The 21064-nt window shown below is 37.8% G+C and overlaps 1 long non-coding RNA gene across 1 annotated transcript in view; it reads right to left on the bottom strand.

Moving 5' to 3' along the window:
• The window catches only part of LOC130844670 (uncharacterized), a 36926-nt gene continuing 15862 nt past the window's right edge, over nt 1-21064 (bottom strand). Inside the window, exons 2-3 of the long non-coding RNA XR_009051227.1 lie at nt 10220-10415; nt 1-974 (exon numbers count right to left, since the gene is read on the bottom strand). This is a non-coding gene — a long non-coding RNA (uncharacterized LOC130844670). The remainder of the gene's footprint in view (nt 975-10219; nt 10416-21064) is intronic.

Raw genomic sequence — 21064 nt, 5'->3', positions numbered from 1 at the left:
TTTATTCCACTCCTTATTCTTATCGGTACATTCACTGAGACATTTGGCGGGGAATAGTTCCTCGAGAAAAGGAATAGCCTATAATAATTAGGTGCTAGGATTTTGTCTTACTTGAGGCATAACACTAAAATTCTGGAAATTGAAATTCTCCCTAACAAAAAGGTTGCAATAAAAGTCTTGTATTGAGAATTCACAATGACTGTAGCAAGTGTGTCAGAAATGATCATATAAAACCTGTCAGGGGGGAGTTATTGAAGGGATTACCTTATTATGGTGGGCTAAGGTCTTCAGCAGGATATGAACTTGTCTGAGACTCAGAATATTTTCAGCCTCTGGCAATAGTCTTGGGGTTTCATATAGACAAACTGTTAATGTCATGGTATTCAAACAGCGTTCCACAATATGGTTTGACTACCCTCTTAATTTGGATTATGAGATATGCCATGCTCTCTACCAAAGGGGAAAATTGCGTAGAGACATAATGCAGCAAGAGAAGACCTGGTAGCACTGCCAGAGCACTGTTCATTGGGTGATTTGTAGTGTTTCTTTCCTTCTGAAAACCAGCCCTAAATATTTCCCAGTTCTTTTGAACACAAGAATAACCATCCTAATCCAGGAAACAGCCGATTCACTCAGATGATAGCCGAGGTCTTAGAGGACCCATCTGTTTCCTTGTTGATTACCCCGAGTAAAATCCAGTTATAACTAACCAGTTCAGAAAATGTCATAAGGGTTGCAAACTTCGTGTGGCACATATTCCTTATCTTTTCCTGAGTTTTCTTCTCCTTTCTTTCTCTCTTCTTCTTGTCTTTTCTTCTCTTTTTTTCCCGTGTTTATTGTTTCCATGTAATGATTAGGAGCTATCTGGAGACAGAAAAACTGTCTGGTTCTGCCACTTTCTAGCTGTGTGACCTCAGGCACATTACTTAAAATCTCTCTGTTTCGGTTTCATCTTTAGTAGTAAGTTCATAAACCTGTGTGAAGATTAAATGAAGTTATATGTTATAAAGCTTTTAGCATTATACCTAGCACAGAGTAAGCACTGCACACAGATGTCTAAAATACCATGCTGCTGGGAATTTCCTGGTGGTCCAGTGATTAGGATTTGGCACTTTCATTGCAGGATCAATCCCTGGTCAGACCCTGCAAGCCACGTGGAGCAGCCAAAAAAATAAAATAAAACAAAAGTAAAGTAAAATAAAATAAAATGCTGGAAGGCCATGAAAGATTACCTTTTTTTTTTTTTTTGATGAAAAGAAATATTAAAAGGTTTTTTGGGTTTTTTTTTAAATTCAAAGGTATAACTGTATAAGTAGGTTTGTTTACAATCATTCTTTTGAAATTTGTTATTGAACAACTTCACGGCGAGTCAGCATCTTCAACAAACTTTCCCAAAAAGCTTTAGGTAAAAACCCATTTTTGAATTTTAGGGGAATGAGCTTTTCCACACAAATTAATTTTCTTAGAAAACAAAACTCATCCCTTTAAGTACCAACTCTTATAAAACTTTTGACCATTGTTACATTAATAGAGATCATTTTGAACTATGTCACCCAAGTCCCTATCTTATTAAACAGACTATAATGAACACAATTTAACAATTTCTTAGTGCTATAGGATCATGTAATACAGAATCACATATCTGGCATCTTGGAAGTAGGCTGGGTATGGCCCTCTAATGCCAGAGAGGGGAAGAGAAACAGTCTTGAACATATCCTCTGGGATAAGATTAGAACTTGGGAATACTGGCATGCCAGCAAGTGTTCAAAACATTTCTAGGTATCAGACCATAGTTGTCAATGAGAGGCCCAAGGCAGAAGTTGATCACTGAGTCGAGGTGACAGAAAATCAAGCAGCTCAGGGGGAGATGGTACTCTGGGATTCAGACCAGCAGGTTGAAAGTGGTAACTGGGAGATCTATCTAAAGACTGTCAGGGTCTATAACCACAAACTGTATGAAGGGCAGGGCTGTAAACCTAGAGGTGATCAACTGTGCTGGATAGGCAGCTGGAACACAAATTTTGAAACAGGAGTCAAGGCAAAGGTCTAACTATTAGAATGGGGACATTTGGAGAGAGGTAAAGTTTAGAATCTTGTCTAGATTAAACCAGTGGCAAGGGTGACTTGATTCCAGGTCACAGACTGAGGAGGCAGAATTGGTTAAAAATCTTTCTCAGGTGAAGAGACATTGAGTAATTTGCCCCAGGTCTTACTTTGAGGCTGCACAGCTGGAATTTTATCACAGGCTGTCTGACTCCCTACATATTTCTGCTGTTTTGCTCTATTCACTTTAAAATAAAACAAAGCTTATACTACTCTGGAAATTACAAAAATAACTGGATTTGCTTTTCTGATTCCAAAGAAAATTACAATTATACAATTCTAGAGTCACATCATTTATAAATTTTGAAGGGACAAGAGTTATAAGAAAAATACACTTATAAGAAAAATATATTGTTGGTAAGGAATGGCTTGCTATATATGTACCTTAAGAATTAACTCTCATAAATTCCTACAGTCTAAAAGTAAATCTTTCAAAAGGAGCCAGTGTATCCCTATGAAAATAGCACAATTCAATTTTACCCATTTAAAAGAAAATCTAAATTCACATATTCAAAATTTCATAAGCTAAAAGCATATAGTTCAAAGGAATAAAATTTTCTTGGTATGAAGAATAGAATATTATTTTTTTAATTAATTTTTATTGGAGTATGGTTGCTTTACCATGTTGTATTAGCCTCCGTTGCACAACAAAATGATTCAGCCATACACATACAGATATCCCCTCCATTTTGGACTTCCATTTAGGTTACCACAGTGTATTAGGTAGAGTTCCCTGTGCTATACAGTATGTTCCCATCAGTTGTCTATTTTATACATAGTATCAATAGTGTATATGTGTCAATCCCAGTCTCCCAATTCCTCCCACCTTACCCCTTTCCCCCTTCGTATCTATACATTTGTTCTCTACATTTGTGTCTCTATTTCTGCTTTGCAAATAAGATCACCTATGCCATTTTTCTAATTTCCACATATATGTGTTATTATATGATACTTGCTTTTCTCTTTCTGACTTACTTCACTCTGTATGACACTCTCTAGGTCCATCCACATCTCTACAAATGACCCAATTTCATTCCTTTCTATGGCTGAGTAATATTCCATTGTATATATGTACCACACGTTCTTTATCCCATTCCTCTGTTGATGGACATTTAGGTGACTCTTGTAAATAGTGCTGCTATGAACATTGGGGTGCATGTGTTTTTTTGAATTATGGTTTTCTCTAGGTATATGCCCAGTAGTGGGATTGTTGGGTCATATGGTAGTTCTATTTTTAGTTTTTAAGGAATCTCCATACTGTTCTCCATAGAGGCTGTATCCATTTACATTCCCACCAACAGTGTATGCAGGTTCTTTTTTCTTCAACCCTCTCCAGAATTTATTGTTTGTAGATTTTTTGATGATGGCCATTCTGACCTGTGTGAGGTAATACCTCATTGTAGTCTTGATTTGCATTTCTCTAATGAGTAGCGATGTTGAGCATCTTTTCATGTGTTTATTGGCCATCTGCATGTCTTCTTTGGGGAAATTTTAAGTCTATTTTAAGTCTTCCACCCATTTTTTGATTGGGTTGTTTGGTTTTTTTTGATACTGAGCTATATGAGCTCCTTGTATATTTTGGAGATTAATCCTTTGTCAGTTGCTTTGATTGCAAATATTTCTCCCATTCTGAGGGTGTCTTTTCATCTTGTTTATGGTTCTCTTTGCTGTACAAAAGCTTCTAAGTTTCATTAGGTCCCATTTGCTTATTTTTGTTTTAATTTTCATTACTCTAGGAGGTGGGTCAAAAAAGATGTTGCTGTGATTTATGTCAAAGAGTGTTATGCCTATTTTTCCTCTAAGAGTTTTATAGCGTCTGGCCTTACATTTAGGTCTTTAATCCATTTTGAGTTAAAAATAGAATATTATTAAGAATCAATGATCTATCCTGTTTTTATTTTACATTATTCTTAGATAATTACTGTTCTGTTACATGTATTACCAACAATAAATGGCTTTCTCTTAGAATTCAGACTTTTTTTAAACTTTATAGTCTTTATTATTGCCTTTTGAGATTCAGATCTAAAGAAGGGTAAACAACCTTCTACTCTAATCTTGCATTTCCTCTTTCCTAAAAGGTATTTCCTCTTGATTGCTCCGTCTCAGGCTTTAACAATGTCAGTTCTGGGGTTGTGAATAATGATAGTGCTTTGCAAAAGCAAGTAAAAAAAATCATACAGGTAAGGAAAGCTGGAAGTGGATGTCTGCTAGGCTGTGGGCCAGCAAGCATGAAAAGACAGTTTAGAAGTACACAAGACTCCCTCCTCCCCCTCCCCCCAAAAAAATTAGTGATCCAGAAGCCAAAGGCAGGCAAAATTCAGCGTGTGCCAGAAACTAGGCAAGCAGACAGCAACCAAGTTGACCAGAAATCCCAAAGGAATGCTTTAGGAGATCAGGGATACTCAAAGCCAGGAGGATGGTTAGGAACCCACTGAGCAAAAATGGGGTAAGAGCACAGCCTCTGCAAGAGGTCTGGACAGCAGAAGTCAAGCATGCAGGCAAAGAAGTCTATAAAGAAAACTTGATTCTCAGGCCAAATCATGCTCAGCTTGGGACTGTCCAAAGTAGAAAAATGGAAATCTAGTTGCCTGGGGAGTATGGAGTTGGTCCATCCAGAGGAGGTCCTCCCTTTTCCTTGTTAACAAAAGATTTGACTCTACAACTAGCTAGGCTTTTTTTTTCTTTTTTTCACTTTTGGACACTTTTATCCAGGTAAGAGTTTACAGCACTCTGTTGCTCTCTTCCTAGGTAATGTGACATTCTTAATCGGTTTCCACAGATGCTTCTCTAATTCAACTTGGCAAGAGGATTACAGTGTCTCAGGATAAGTTGAAAACTGAAAATAGATCCTGCTCATAGACTCAGCAGGATTGTAGAGCTTGTTTCTTAATAATCCCACACCAAGTTAGTACTTGTTGTGTCTGGGACATCCTATTCTATCCCAGTGTGGGTCTGATTTTGTTCCAAAGGTGGTTTTCTTATTAAAACAGAAGTATTAACAGCTGGTACCATGTTATTTTCTCCCTTTCTACGGAACACTAACAAAGTTCTACAGATATGAGTCTGGTGACATTTCCCTTCTCTTTATAAAGCATAGGTCTCACAAAACCCACCCCCTGTCGAGGCCATCTGGGGGAAATGGAACATTTTATCTCCATAGGCAGAGGGTTTATCTGTTTCACTTCCTTTTTTTAAGCTGGGGACCATCTCATGTAGTTACATACAGTTGGCCCTCCATATCTATGGTTTCCACATCCAAAGACTGAATCAACAGCAGATCAAAAATATTCAAAAAAAATTTTCAGAAAGTTCCAAAAAGCAAAACTTAAAATTACACTGTGCAGGCAACTATTTACACAGCACTTGCATTGTATTATGTATTTTAAATAATCTAGAGGTGATTTAAAGTATATGGCAGAATGCGTGTAGGTTATATGCAAATACTACATCATTTTATATAAGGAATTTGAGCATCCGTGAATTTCGGTATCCTCAGGGGTACTGGAACCAATCTCTGACAGATACCAAGGGTTGACTATACATTGATAAATGACTTTCTGCTCCTGCCCTACCTGACTAGGTTGATGAGAGAAACTGAGGACATTTCCTTAGAAGATAAGATTCCTTTTACATTAGGTTCACAGAATGAAGACTCATAAATCCAGTTTTCCCTTCTCCCCTCATTTTCACTGTCACTAGGGGGTCTGACCGGGAATTCCAGCCACATTCATTCTTGTAAAGACCCCTGTGATGACTGTTGTTTATATGGATTTGGGTCAGACTACCTGAGTTTGAATCCAGCTCTATTATTTTCTAGTGATCTGACCTTGGGTAAATTGCCTGGTTTTCTGGTACCTAGTTTCCTCATCATTGAAAGGTAAAAAATGATACTTAAGTCATAGACTTGTTGTGTGAATTAAACAAAACAATATATCTGAAAGTGTTTTGCATATTGCAAGTTTTCTGTGGAGAATAGCATAAGCATTAAGGAAAAGCCTTTTACCTGAAGGGGATAGGCTACATACTGATCCATGTCGGTTACCCATCCAGACCTGTTTACATTTGAGACTGTTCTTTCACAGCGCATACTTTCATTTACAAAAACCACAACTCCCCAAAGGCTCTTTTTCTATAGATGGCTTTCCTCTTGAGTAGATGGAAATTTCCAGTGTGCTGGTCCCTAGAGAAAGTTTAGCTTAAATCCCCATGGTAACTTTACTGAGATCTGGATTGGTAGCTCAGCATTTACCATGCACTTAAGGATCAGTTTTACACCGGAGAAAACGGGCTTAGAAAGGTTGGGTCATTTATCATAGCTCACAGATAGTTATTATTTGAAATGCTTCAGTGGCATTCCACTTGTCTGTGGGCATAGCCTCAGCTAGCACCACTGTCCCTCAGAAGTCTGCATTTCACCACATGGCTCCTCTTTCAGTTTCCCCATTGCACTGCGCTCCCTCAGACTACATGAATTTTTTTTTTTTTTTTTTTAATTTATGTTTTTGGGTGCATTGGGTCTTAGTTGTGGCACGCAGGATCTTTTTTGGGGCATGTGGGATCTTTCTGTTGCAGCGCGCCGGCTTCTCTCTAGTTGTGGCCTGCGGGTTTTCTCTCTCTAGTTGTGGCACGTGGACTCTGGGGTACGTGAGTTCTGTACTTTACGGGGTGGGCTCTCTAGTTGAGGAGCACGAGCTCAGTAGTTTTGGCTCGCGGGCTTAGTTGCCCCACAGCATGTGGGATCTTCCTGGACCAGGGATTGAACCCGTGTCCCCTGTATTGGAAGGCAGATTCTTTACCACTGGACCACCAGGGAAGTCCCAGGCCACATGGATTTTGCACACACTTTTCCTACTTCCCAAAATGCTTCTTGCTTTCTTCCTATCCTCTCCCCAAACTTCCAGATATCCGGCAGATCTCAATTCAAAGAAGTCTTCCCTGACCAAAACAAGTTCTGATTCCACATCATATGCTCCCAAAGCCTGCTTATGGCCTGTAATTACATCTGTGGGATTATTTGATTAGTGCCTGTCTTCACTTCTAGATTATAAACTCTATGAGGGCACAGGCCATGGCTATTTTTTGTTTACTGTTGTATCCACAGAACCTAACTGTGTGCCCAGTACATAGTAAACTAGTAATAAATATTTAATGAATGAACAAACTAACTGGATCTAGAGTGCAAGTCTTATGATATTTGTCACTAACCCAAAACACAATAGCTTATTCTAGACAATATCGACTCCATAACATTCTGTGACTCGCATGGTCACTCTAGAGTTGTGATAATAGGGTTTGATGTTGATATTGAGGACACTGGTATTAACATGGTATAATCAGAACCATTATACAAGACTTTGGAATCCTGATTTGAATCATGTAAGGTTTAGCAAATTATATGCTCCAAAGGTAAAATGAATCCCTTAGTACATTTTATTTATTTTTTAAAGGATTTGGAGTCATTTATAGAAATACATAAAATATAATAATAAAAATCTACTAATATAAATGAGGAAAGGAAGCAAAGGGAAAGTAAAAAGGTAGAAAGATATAATACCTAGGGTTGAAAATATAATATAACATTATGTCCAGGCACTAAAAATCCATCCATGAACTTCTACACAGATACCGAGAAAAACACAAACTTGGCTCCGAGTTTCCTAATGCCCAAGGGAAAGCGAAGCTACTACAAGATTCACAGTAGCCATAAGATAAAAGAGGACCAGATGCTCAGGAAAAAATGTTGCTTTTCCTATATTGTTGTAATGTCCAGAAAATGTTTTTAATAACAATTCTACAGTATTATACCATGGTGACTAAAATGTGGCTGTTTCTTAAAATACCTTTCAGTGTAGACTCAAGGCAAAATGCCAAAATGCAGGTCAGAAAAGGGTCATGTCATGAAGGAGAGGGATGTTGGGACAATGTAGCCCAAGAAATCTCTCTGAGGGTCTGTCCCCAAACCTGACAAAATTTAGAATGACTAGAGAATGGGTCCATTCCCATCAGGTTGTTCTCCCTGAACATGATTTTTACAACTAAACGTTTGTTAATAATTCAACACCAGAAAATTCAAGGTTGTATTTTCTCAGAAGAGCCTGAAGTGTAGAAGTTCTATGTTATAATTAAGCATAATCAGCCTAGAATTGATACCCTTTATGAAAGGAAAGCACCTAACCAGTATGCATACCTAAATGGAGAGTGATTCAACTTTTTCATGGAAGTAGACAGGAAAATGCAGGGCCAAGCTTTTCCTCAGATTATATTTTTTTTTGGGGGGGGGGGTCCCTTTTTTTGGCTGCTGAGCCTTAATTACTGGACCACCAGGGAAGTTCCTTTGGGGGGGGTGTCCATTTTCACACACACACAATAGGTATACAGCATGAAGTCTTAGCAGGAAAGAAAAGAGTTTAATTACAAAGTAATAAACACTTGTAAAATATTCAAACCACACAGAAAACCTTCCTACCCCCATCCTCTCTGTTCTCACTGCCTCTGGGTACCCACTAGGGATGGTTTCTTGTGTCTCCTTTCAGACCTTTATTTATGCACAACCTTAAGGAAATCCCTAAGGATGGGGGGACCTGATGCCCCTAACACTATATATTAGGATTATCTTTTTTTTTCATGGAGAACAGATGAGATGAACAGGCTGTAACTACCGTCTATTATTCTTAAGCAAGTTACATCAAGACTGTGTGATCTTTCCAAGAAGATAAGACTCACATCTGCCATAAAGGAGAATTTGTGGAACATCCATAAGTACCCTGCTCCACACTTAGTATAGAAAGCATTGCTTGCTTTTTGCGTTTCTACAAAAGACTGAGGAGAAACCTGTCTGTCTCTCAGGGCCTCAAGAGGTCAAGGTTGGCCATTGGCCATCACTATGGGCTGACAATTTGTGCTCTGAGGAAATTAGTAGAAGGCATCTGAACATCCTCCTGCTTTAGAACATTTGCTCTCTTCGTTTGGAAAAGGTTCTGCAGAGGGAACAGGACATCCCCCATGCTGTTGACACTCATTGCCTGGTGAGCAGAGCCAACTCTGGGGCCCAATCCCATTCAGATCATTGAGCAAGCTCACCTTCAGGCAGAGGCACACGGGTAGTATGATTGGTATCAGGACAACACCTGGTCGGACTGCAAAACACACACACACACACACACACATCTCCCACAATAAAACAAACAAACCTATTTTACATCTCTCTCTCTCTTGCTATTCTTTGATTTTTGTCTCGTTGCAATTCTTTAAAAAAATGCAAGTAAGGTCCTAGTCAGAGAAATAAGGAATCCCAAATTTTGATAGGCTCTATGTGTGTATTTTTTTTAATAAATGGGATTATATTTTATATACCGTTGTGTAATTTGTTCTTTCCATTTAACAGTGTACCACCTACATGCTACCACATAAAGTCATCCTACTCTCCACAATAGTTTTATGTATATACCATAGGGCCATAGTTATAAACAACCTTGTTATAAAATTGTTTTAAAATGTACCATCATATGACTGTACCATAATTTATTGGAACTGTTTTTATTAAAAAACGTTTTCCTTTGACTCCAACTTGCACTTGTTTAAATAGTGCTCTGATGAATATCCTTATGCACAGTTTTCTGGAGTGAAGTTTCCTAAAAGTAAATTGCTGGTCAAAAGATACTTTCATTCTAAATCGTGGTCAGTATTGGAAAATTTTCTCCACAAACGTGGTACCAATTTACATTCTCATAATTGTATATTAAAATGTGTGTTTTCTCATTAAGAGGAATTGAACATTAACCAGTTTTTGAAACTTTGTCAATCTGCTAAGCAAACAAAAAGTATCCTTCTTTTGTTTTAATAATTATTTCCCTAATTAGAAGTGATACTGCGCATCGTTTTATATGTTTACTAGCCATTTATCTTTCTTCTTATGTGAATTGCTTCAAAGGTAGTGTTAATTCTTTAGTGAAACTGGCCCCTTAGGAGGCTGCACAAGGGCCAAAACTGGTCCATTAGTGCTCTCTTTGGTTAACATCTGAGCTGTAGAAGGTATATTGTCTCAGGTAACATAAATGAGGGGTGAGTAGTGTGGCCAAGTAAGCCTCAAGTGTAAGTGGAGCAGGGATTTGAATACCTTCAGGACCCTTCTTTCAGTCTTTGCTGCCTTCTGCACATTGGCTTTCCTGAGGATGATCCCATGACTTCCAGGGGCTCCCAAGTTTCCATCTCCCAACTTTGTCACTCCCATTGGTCCAGCTTAGGTCATGCACCCATCTCTGTGACCAACGAGATGTTAAGATGATTGGCAGCCTTCACTGGAACCACACACTCTGTAAGAGAAAAGGAGTTGTCTTCAAAAAAGAAGAAGATATGGCAAAGACGGATTAGATGTCTCTTAAAATCCTTATTCTCCCTCTTCCTCTTTCATCTGCACACATGGCAACTCAGAATGAAACAGCATTTCCTAGTTTTCCCTGCCTGCCTGTGGTCACGTGACTAAGTTCTAGCCAATGGGATGTAAGCAGAAGAGTGTATACACAACTTCTAAGTATCCTAACAGGAGGGGCAGACTTCTTAAATGTTTTGGCAGGACCCACAGTAGCCAGGATCACAAAACGGAATCTGTAGCAACAAATTAGAAAGAATCTGTGTCTCTAATCAACATGGAGTCATACCAGCCCCAAACTGCCTATATTAATGAAAGAGAGATTTTTTAGCTCCTAGCTTTTTAAATTTGCTGTTACTTGCAGCCAAAGCTAATCCTAACTGATGCAAAAGGTAATACTGTATTATACTAGAAGGAAAAGTTGTGGGGTTTAAAAAAAAAAGGTTTACTGCAAATATTTGCTTAATATGTTTTTAAAAATCTGCCATTAGTTATCCACAAGGCTAACTTCATCACTTCCCTCAAGTCCTTGCTAAATTATCACTTTTATTACAATTCTTAAACATTTTTATTGAAGTATAATTGTATACAGCAAACTGCATATATTTGGAGCATACAGTTTGATAAGTTTTGGTGTATTTATACACACACCTGTGAAGCAATCACCATAATCAAGGTATGGAGCGTATTCATCACCCTCACAAGTCTCTGTATCCCCTCTCTAGCCACTCCCTGCCCAGGTAAACACTAGTCTATTTTCTGTCACTGTAAATTTGTTTGATTTTCTAGAGTTTTTTATATTTATATATATAATACAGTATGTACTTTTTTTAGGGGATCTGAATTCTCCCACTCAGTAAAATTATGTTGAAATTTATTCATGCTGTTTTGTGTATCAATAGTTCATTGTTTAAAATGAAACAGACTTACAAATATAGAGAACCAATTGTGGTTACCAGTGGGGAGAGCGAAGCGGGGATGGGGGAATGTGGGGTGGGAGATTAAGAGGTAGAATCTATCATGTATAAAATAAGCTACAAGGATATACTGTACAACACAGGGAATAGAGCCATTATTTTATACTAATTATAAATGGAGCATAACCTTTAAAAATTGTGAATCACTATATTGTATACCCATAACTTATATAATATTGTTCATCAACTATTCTTCAGTAGAAAGTTTTAAAATTACCATCATACTCACCCCCAGGACAGAGCATTCCTGAAGCAGATCAGAATGCTCCAGGCTGGCAAGAAGCCTCTCTAGATCCCAAGTTGCCCTCAAAGGATGCAGTGGCTTGTGCATTAAAAAAGTCATGTATGACTCTAAGCCGACTGAGGACTATTTGTTAATTACTGCTGGGGTAATTTACAAAAATTGAGATTTGATGACTTGAAGAAATAAAGATTTCCACAAATGCCTGATGTACCCCTGCAGACACACGCACAAAAAAAGTTATTGTTTTTTATTCTGAGCTATTGCATGGATATACCACAATTTGTTCATCCATTCCCCCCTTCGGTAGACATTTGGGTTGCTTCCAGTTTTGGACTATTACAATTAAGTCTGCTATACAAATATTTGTATAAAGATATGCTTACTTTCTTCCTGAGTAAATGCTAAAAGTTGGTTGGATCATGGGATAGGTGTATATTTAACTTTTTAAAAAGGCTTCCAGGGCTTCCCTGGTGGCACGGTGGTTAAGAATCTGCCTGCCAATGCAGGGGACACAGGTTTAATCCCTGGTCTGGGAAGATCCCACATGCCTCAGAACAACTAAGCCTGTGTGCCACAACTTTAGAGCCTGCGAGCCACAACAACTGAGCCAACGTGCCACAACTATTGAAGCCTGAGTGCCTAGAGTCCATGCTCTGCAACAAGAGAAGCCACCACACTGAGAAGCACACACAACGCAATGAAGAATAGCCCCTGTTCACTGCAACTAGAGAAAGCCCGTGTGCAGCAATGAAGACCCAATGCAGCCAATAAATAAATAAATATTAGGGAAAAAAAAAAGACTTCCAAACTGGTTGGTATCATTTTAATGTATGAAGTTCCAGTTTCTCCATATCCTTGCCAAAACTCTACATTGTCTGTCTTTTTTATTATGGTACCTGCACAGTGGTGTCTCATTGTGGTTTAAATTTTCAATTCCCTAGGGACTAATGATGAGCATCTTTTCATGTGTTTATTTGCCATCCATATATCTTCTTTGGTGAAGATATTCAAACCTTTTACCCATTATTTATTTTATTGGATTGTTTGTCTTATTGAATTGTAAAAGTTCTTTATATATTCTGAATACAAGTCATTTATAAGATACATGCTTTGAAAATGTTTTCTTTTCCTCAGTGGCTTGCCTTTTCATTCTCTTAGCAATATCTTTTGAAAAGCAGAAGTTTTAAATTTTGGTGAAATCAAATTTATCAATTTTCTTTTATGGATTGTGCTTTTGGTCTAAGAAATCTTTACCTAACCTAAGATCACAAAGATGTTATCCTTTTTATCCCAGAAGTGTTATAGTTGTAGGCTTTACATTTGTTATGATCCATTTTAAGTTAATTTTTGCAGATGGTATGAGTTGTAAATTAAAGTTCATTGTTTTGCCTCAGGATATACAATTGTTCCAATTCTGTTTGTTGAAAAAACTATTCTTGTTCCACTGCGTCTACTTTGTACATTTTTTGAAAGCCTTTTCCTCACTCACTATTCTCCTGTTTTGATCTATTTGTCTGCCTTTACACCAATACCACACAGTCTTGAATAGTATAGCTTTATAATAAGTCTTGAACTCAGATAGTGTTTGCCTTCCAACTTTGTTCTTTTTTTCTTTTTTCAAAAATATTTTGGCTACTTTTTAACTTTTTTTTTACTTTAATTTTTTTTTGACTTCTGCATTTCCACATAAATTTCAGAGCTAGCTTGTCAAATTCTATGAAAAAGGCTACTGAGATTTTGTTTGGAATTGCATTGAATCTACGGAACAAATTGAAAAGAACTGACATCTTAAAATATTTTGTCTTCTGACCCAGGTACAAGGTATAGGTTTCCATTTATTTAGTTATTCTTTCATTTCTTTCAACAGTGTTTTATAGTTTTCAGTGTATAGGTCTTTCACATCTTCTGTCAGATTTACTCCTAAGTATTTCATTTTTTGACATATTTTTAATTATAAATGATATTTAAAATTTTTAATGTCTAATTGTTTGTTGCAAACATATTGCCATATAATCAAATTTTTTTTTGTTAATCTTGTATCCTGAGACCTTGCTAAACTCATGTATTAGTTCTAGTAGATTTTTGGAGATTCTGTTAGATTTTGTACATACATAATTATTTTCTCTGTGAATAAAGGTAAATTTTCTCTTTCTTTCTTATCTTGGCCTTTCCCCCTTGACTTGCTGCTCTGTTTAGACCCTCTAGGATGAAACTGAATAGAAGTGGTGAGAATGAATATCATTGGCTTATTTCTAATCTTAAGTGGAAACCATTCTCTCTTTCACTATTAAGTATGATGTTACCTATAGGTTTTTTTTTTAAATTTTTTAATTTTTTTAATTTTTTACAATAAACTGCATATATTTAGAGTGTACAATTTGGTTTCCCAATCTCCCAATGCATTCCCCCCACCAACCCTCCCCGCTTTCCCCACTTGGTGTCCATATGTTTGTTCTCTACATCTGTGTCTCTATTTCTGCCCTGCAAACTGGTTGATTTGTACCATTTTTCTATAGTCCACATATATGTGTTAGTATACAATATTTGTTTTTCTCTTTCTGACTCACTTCACTCTGTATGACAGTCTCTAGGTCCATCCATGTCTCTGCAAATGTCCCAGTTTCATTGATTTTTACAGCTGAGTAATATTCCATTGTATATATGTGCCACATCTTCTTTATCCATTCATCTGTTGATGGACATTTAGGTTGCTTCCATATCCTGGCTATCGTAAATAGTGCTGCAATGAACATTGGAGTGCATGTGTCTTTTTGAATTTTGGTGTTCTCTGGGTATATGCCCAGTAGTGGGATTGCTGGGTCCTATGGTAGTTCTATTTTTAGTTTTGCAAGGAATCTCCATACTGTTCTCCATAGTGGCTGTATCAATTTACATTCCCACCAACAGTGCAAGAGCGTTCCCTTTTCTCCACACCCTCTCCAGCATTTACTGTTTGTAGATTTTCTGATGATGCCCAATCTAACCTGTGTGAGGTGATACCTCACTGTAGTTTTGATTTGTATTTCTCTAATGGTTAGTGATGTTGAGCAGCTTTTCATGTGCCTCTTGGCCATCCGTATGTCTTCTTTGGAGAAATGCCTATTTAGGTCTTCTGTCCATTTTTGGATTGGGTTGCTTGTTTTTTTGATCTTGAGCCGGATAAACTGCTTATATATTTTGGAGATGAATCCTTTGTCTGTTGATTCGTTTGCAATACTTTCTCCCATTCTGAGGGTTGTCTTTTCATTTTGCTTATAGTTTCTTTTGCTGTGCAGAAGCTTTGAAGTTTCATTAGGTCCCACTTATTTATTTTTGTTTTTATTTCCATTATTCTAGGGGGTGGATCAAAAAAGATCTTGCTGTTATTTATGCCGAAGAGTGTTCTTCCTATGTTTTCCTCTAGGAGTTTTATAGTGTCTGGCCTTACATTTAGGCCTTTAATCATTTTGAGTTTATTTTTGTGTATGGTGTTTGGAAGTGTTCTAATTTCATTCTTTTACATGTAGCTGTCCAGTTTTCCCAGCACCACTTATTGAAGAGGCTGCCTTTTCTCCATTGTAGATCCTTGCCTCCTTTGTCATAGATTAGTTGACCATAGTTTATCTCTGGGCTTTCTATCCTGTTCCATGGATCTTCCTTTCTGTTTTTGTGCCCGTACCATACTGTCTTGATCACTGTGGCCTTGTAGTATAGCCTGAAGTCAGGAAGCCTGATTCTACCAATTCCGTCTTTCCTTCTCAAGATTGCTTTGGCTATTTGGGGTCTTTTGCATTTCCATACAACTCGTACGATTTCTTGCTCTAGTTCTGTGAAAAATGCCATTGGTAATTTGATAGGGATTCCACTGAATCTGTAAATTGCTTTGGGTAGTATCATCATTTTCACAATGTTGATTCTTCCAATCCAAGAACATGGTGTGTCCTTCCATCTGTTTGTGTCGTCTTTGATTTCTTTCATTAGTGTCTTATAGTTTTCTGAGTACAGGTCTTTTACGTCCTTGGTTAGGTTTATTCCTAGGTGTTTTATTCTTTTTGTTGCAATGGTGAATGGGATTGTTTCCTTCATTTCTCTTTCTGATCTTTCATTGTTAGTGTACAGAAATGCAAGAGATTTCTGTGTGTTAATTTTGTATCCTGCAACTTTACCAAATTCATTGATGAGCTCAAGTAGTTTTCTGGTGGCATCTTTAGGATTTTCTATGTATAGTATCATGTCATCTGAGAACAGTGACAGTTTTACTTCTTCTTTTCCAATTTAGATTCCTTTTATTTCTTTTTCTTCTCTGATTGCTGTGGCAAGGACTTCCAAAACTATGTGGAATAGTAGTGGTGAGAGTGGACATCCTTGTCTTGTTCTTGATCTTAGAGGGAATGCTTTCAGTTTTTCACCATTGAGAATGATGTTTGCTGTGGGTTTGTCATATATGGCCTCTATTATGTTGAGGTAGGTTCCCTCTGTGCCCACCTTCTGGAGAGTTTTTATCATAAATGGGTGTTGAATTTTGTGAAAAGCTTTTTCTGCATCTGTTGAGATGATCATGTGGTTTTTATCCTTCAATTTGTTAATATGGTGTATCACATTGATTGATTTGCATATATTGAAGAACCCTTGCATTCCAGGGATAAACCCCACTTGCTCATGGTGGATGATCCTTTGAATGTGTTGTTGGATTCTGTTGGCTAGTATTTTGGTGAGGATTTTTGCATCTAAATTCATCAGTGATATTGGTGTGTAGTTTTCTTTTTTTGTAGTATCTTTGTCTGGTTTTGGTATGAGGGTGATGGTGGCCTTGTAGAATGAGTTTGGGAGTGTTCCTTCCTCTGCAATGTTTTGGAAGAGTTTGAGAAGGATGGGTGTTAGCTCTCCTCTAAATGTTTGATAGAATTCACCTGTGAATCCATCTGGTCCTGGACTTTTGTTTGTTGGGAGATTTTAAATCACAGTTTCAATTTCATTACTTGTGATTGGTCTGTTCATATTTTCTATGTCTTCCTGATTCAGTCTTGGAAGGTTATACCTTTCTAAGAATCTGTTCATTTCATCCAGGTTGTCCATTTTATTGGCATATAGTTGCTTGTAGTAATCTCTTATGGTGCTTTTTATTTCTGTGGTGTCTGTTGTAACTTCTCCTGTTTCATTTCTAATTTTATTGCTTTGAGTCCTCTCCCTCTTTTTCTTGATGAGTCTTGCTAGAGGTTTATCAATTTTATTTATCTTCTCAAAGAACCAGCTTTTAGTTTTATTGATTTTTGCTATTGTTTTCTTTGTCTCTTATGTCATTTATTTCTGCTCTGATCTTTATGATTTCACTCCGTCTACTCACTTTGGGTTTTGTTTGCTCTTCTTTCTCTAGTTTCTTTAGGTGTAAGGTTAGATTGCTTATTTGGGATTTTTCTTGTTTCTTGAGGTAGGATTGTATTGCTATAAACTTCCCTCTTAGAACAGCCTTTGCTGTATCCCATAGGTTTTGGATCGTTGTGTTTTCGTTGTCATTTGTCTCTAGGTATTTTTTGATTTCCTCTTTGATTTCTTCAGTGATCTGTTGGTTATTTAGTAGCGTATTGTTTAGCCTCCATGTGTTTGTGTTTTTTTCCTGTAATTGATTTCTAATCTCATAGTGCTGTGGTCAGAAAAGATGCTTGATATGATTTCAATTTTCTTGAATTTACCAAGGCTTGATTTATGACCCAAAATGTGATCTATCCTGGAGAATGTTCCATGTGCACTTGAGAAGAATGTGTAATCTGCTGTTTTTGAATGCAATGTCCTATAGATATGTATTAAATCAAGCTGATTTATTGTGTCATTTAAAACTTGTGTTTCCTTATTAATTTTCTGTGTGGATGATCTGTCCATTGGTGTCAGTGGGGTGTTAAAGTCCCCCACTATGATTGTGTTACTGTTGATTTCCTCTTTCATAGTTGTTAGCATTTGCCTTATGTATTGAGGTGCTCCTCTATTGGGTGCATATATATTTATAATTGTTATCTCTTCTTCTTGGATGGATCCCTTGATATTTAGGTAGTGTCCTTTCTTGTCTCTTATAACATTTTTTATTTTAAAGTCTATTTTATCTGATATGAGTGTCGCCACTCCAGCTTTCTTTTGATTTCCATTTGCATGGAATATCTTTTTCCATCCCCTCACTTTCTGCATGTGTCCCTAGGTCTGAAGTGGGTCTCTTGGAGACAGCATATATATGGGTCTTGTTTTTGTATCCATTCAGCCAGTCTGTGTCTTTTGGTTGGTGCATTTAGTCCATTTACATTCAAGGTAATTATCGATATGTATGTTCCTATTACCATTTTCTTAATTGTTTTGTTGTTGTTTCTGTAGGTCCTTTTCTTCTCTTATGTTTCCCACTTAGAGAAGTTCCTTTAGCATTTGTTGTAGGGCTGGTTTGGTGGTGCTGAATTCTCTTAGCTGTTGCTTGTCTGTAAAGCTTTTGATTTCTCCATCGAATCTGAATGAGATCCTTGCTGGGTAGAGTATTCTTGTTTGTAGGTTCTTCCCTGTCATCACTTGAAATATATTGTGCCACTCCCTTCTGGCTTGCAGAGATTCTGCTGAGAAATCAGCTGTTAACCTTATGGGAGTTCCCTTGTATCTCATTTGTCATTTTCCCCTTGTTGCTTTCAATAACTTTTCTCTGTCTTTAATTTTTGTCATTTTGACTACTATGTATCTTGGTGTGTTTCTCCTTGGGTTTATCCTGCCTGGGACTCTCTGCACTTCCTGGACTTGGGTAGCTATTTCCTTTCCCATGTTAGGGAAGTTTTCAACTATAATCTCTTCCAGTATTTTCTTGGGTCCTTTCTCTCTCTCATCTCCTTCTGGGACCCCTATAATGCGAATGTTGGTACATTTAACATTGTCCCAAAGGTCTCTTAGGCTGTCTTCAGTTCTTTTCATTCTTTTTCCTTTATTCTTTTCTGCATCAGTGATGATCACCATTCTGTCCTCCAGGTCACTTATTCGCCCTTCTGCCTCACTTAATCTGCTATTGGTTCCTTCCAGAGTATTTTTCATTTCTGTTAATGTGTTGCATATCTCTGTTTGTTTGTTCTTTAATTCTTCTAGGTCTTTGGTAAACTTTTCTTGCAACTTTTCGATCTTTGCATCCAGTCCTTTTTCAAAGTCCTGGATCATCTTCACCATCATTATTCTGAATTCTTTTTCCAGAAGAGTGCCTATCTCCTCTTCATTTAGTTGTTTTTCTGGTGTTTTAGCTTGTCCCTTCATCTGGTACAAAGTCTTTTGCCTTTTCATTTTCTCTGTCTTTCTGTAGCTGTGATTTTCAGTTTCACAAAATGAAATACTGCTGATACTACTTGATTGTCTGCCGTCTTGTGGAGGAAGCTGTCTAGGAGGCTTATGGGTGCTTCCTGATGGGAGGGACTGATGGTGAGTTGGGCTGGGTGGGCGGAGCTCAGTAAAACTTTAATCTGATTTGGTGGGTGGAGTTCAGTGACACTTTAATCTGCTTGTCTGCTAATGGGTGGGGCTGTGTTCCCACCCTGGTGGTTGTTTGGCCTGAGGCGACCCAGCACTGGAGCTTACAGGCTCTTTGGTGGAGCTAATGGTGGACTCTGGAAGGGCTCATGCCAATGAACACTACTCAGAACCCCTGCTGCCAGTGCCCCTGTCTCCTTGGTGAGCCACAGCTGCCCCCCACCTCTGCAGGCAACTGTCCAACACCAGCAGGTAGGTCTGGTTCAGTCTCCTATGGGGTCACTGCTCCTTCCCCCTGGGTCCTGTTGAGCACACTCTTTTGTGTGTCCTCCAAGAGTGGAGTCTCCATTTCCCCTAGTCCTGTGGAGGTGCTGCAATCAAATCCCGCTGGCTTTCAAAGTTGGATTCTCTGGAGATTCCTCCTCCCGTTGCTGGACCACCAGGTTAGGAAGCCTAACGTGGGGCTCAGAACCCTCAGGACTTCTGTGGTATAACTGTTCTCCAGCCTGTGAGTCACCCACCGAGCATTTATGGGATTTGATTTTAACGTGATTGCGTCCCTCCTACCATCTCATTGAAACTTCTCCTTTGTCTCTGGATGTGGGGTTGGTGAGTTCCAGTGTCTTTCTGTTGATGGTTTTTCAGCAGTTAGTTGTAATTCCTGTGCTCTTGCAAGAGGGAGTGAGTGCACGTCCTCCTACTCTGCCATCTTGATTCTTTTCCCCTACCTATAGGCTTTTGATATATGCCATTATCAAGTTGATGAAGTTCCTTTCTAATCTTAGTTTGTTGAGAGTTTTTATTGGCAAAGGATGCTGGATTTTGCTGAATGTTTTCTCCATCTATTAAGATGATCATATGACTTTTTTTTTCAGTTTGTTAACATGGTATATTACACAGGTTGACTTCCAAATGTTAAACTGATCTTGCATTCCTGGGATAAACCCTATTTGGCTATGATGTATTATTTGTTTTATACATTGTTGAATTTGACTTGCTAAAATATTTTTAGAATTTTTGCACTATGTTCATAAAGTATATTGGTCTATATATAGTTTTCTTGTAATGTCTTTGTCTGCTTTTGGTATCAGGATAACATGGATCTGATAGATCAAGTTGGGGAAAATCCCCTACTTTTCAATTTCCTGAGAGTGTTTGTGCAGAATTGGTATTGTTTCTTCCTTCTGTGTTGTTTAGAATTTAATAGTGAAAAAATCTGGGCCTGGAGTTTTCTTCCTTTTCCAAAAAATCATTCACTCATTTTTTAAAATTTTAAAAGATAGGCAGAGAACCACATTCAGTGCCTTATTTGGATGTATTTAGCATCTTAGAATCTCAACTACCTATATCCTCCTATGAATGGACCTTTGAGGGCTTGCAGAGTTTTCTTTGTAGGTAGGTTTTTAACCACAGATTTAATTCTTTAATTGATATAGAGCTATTCAAGTTCCTTATTTCTTCTTGAGTAAATTTTAGTAGTTTGTGTCTTTCAAGGAATTTAATATTTTATCTATGCTGTTGAATTTATAGGTACAAAGTTATTTATAATATTCTCATCTTTTTAATAGCTTTAGAATCTTTAGTGATGTCACCACTCTCATTCTTTTTTAAAAAAAATTAATTAATTAATTAATTGGCTGTTGATTGGCTGATTGATCTTCACTGCTGCTCGTGGGCTTTCTCTAATTGTGGTGAGCAGGAGCTACTCTTTGTTGTGGTGTGCAGTCTTCTCATTGTGGTGGCTTCTCTTGCTGCAGATCATAGGCTCTAGGTGCATGGGCTTCAGTAGTTGTGGCTCACAGGCTCTAGAGCACAGGCTCAGTAGTTGTGGTGCATGGGCTTAGTTGCTCCGTGGCATGTGGGACCAGAGTTCAAAGCTGTGTCCCCTGCTTTGGCAGGCTGATTGTTAACCACTGCGCC

Source organism: Hippopotamus amphibius, chromosome 1, assembly GCF_030028045.1.
Source record: "Hippopotamus amphibius kiboko isolate mHipAmp2 chromosome 1, mHipAmp2.hap2, whole genome shotgun sequence".
Taxonomy (NCBI): domain Eukaryota; kingdom Metazoa; phylum Chordata; class Mammalia; order Artiodactyla; family Hippopotamidae; genus Hippopotamus; species Hippopotamus amphibius.
Note: the sequence above shows the minus strand (reverse complement) of the source record. Positions and strands in the feature narration are given on the sequence as shown.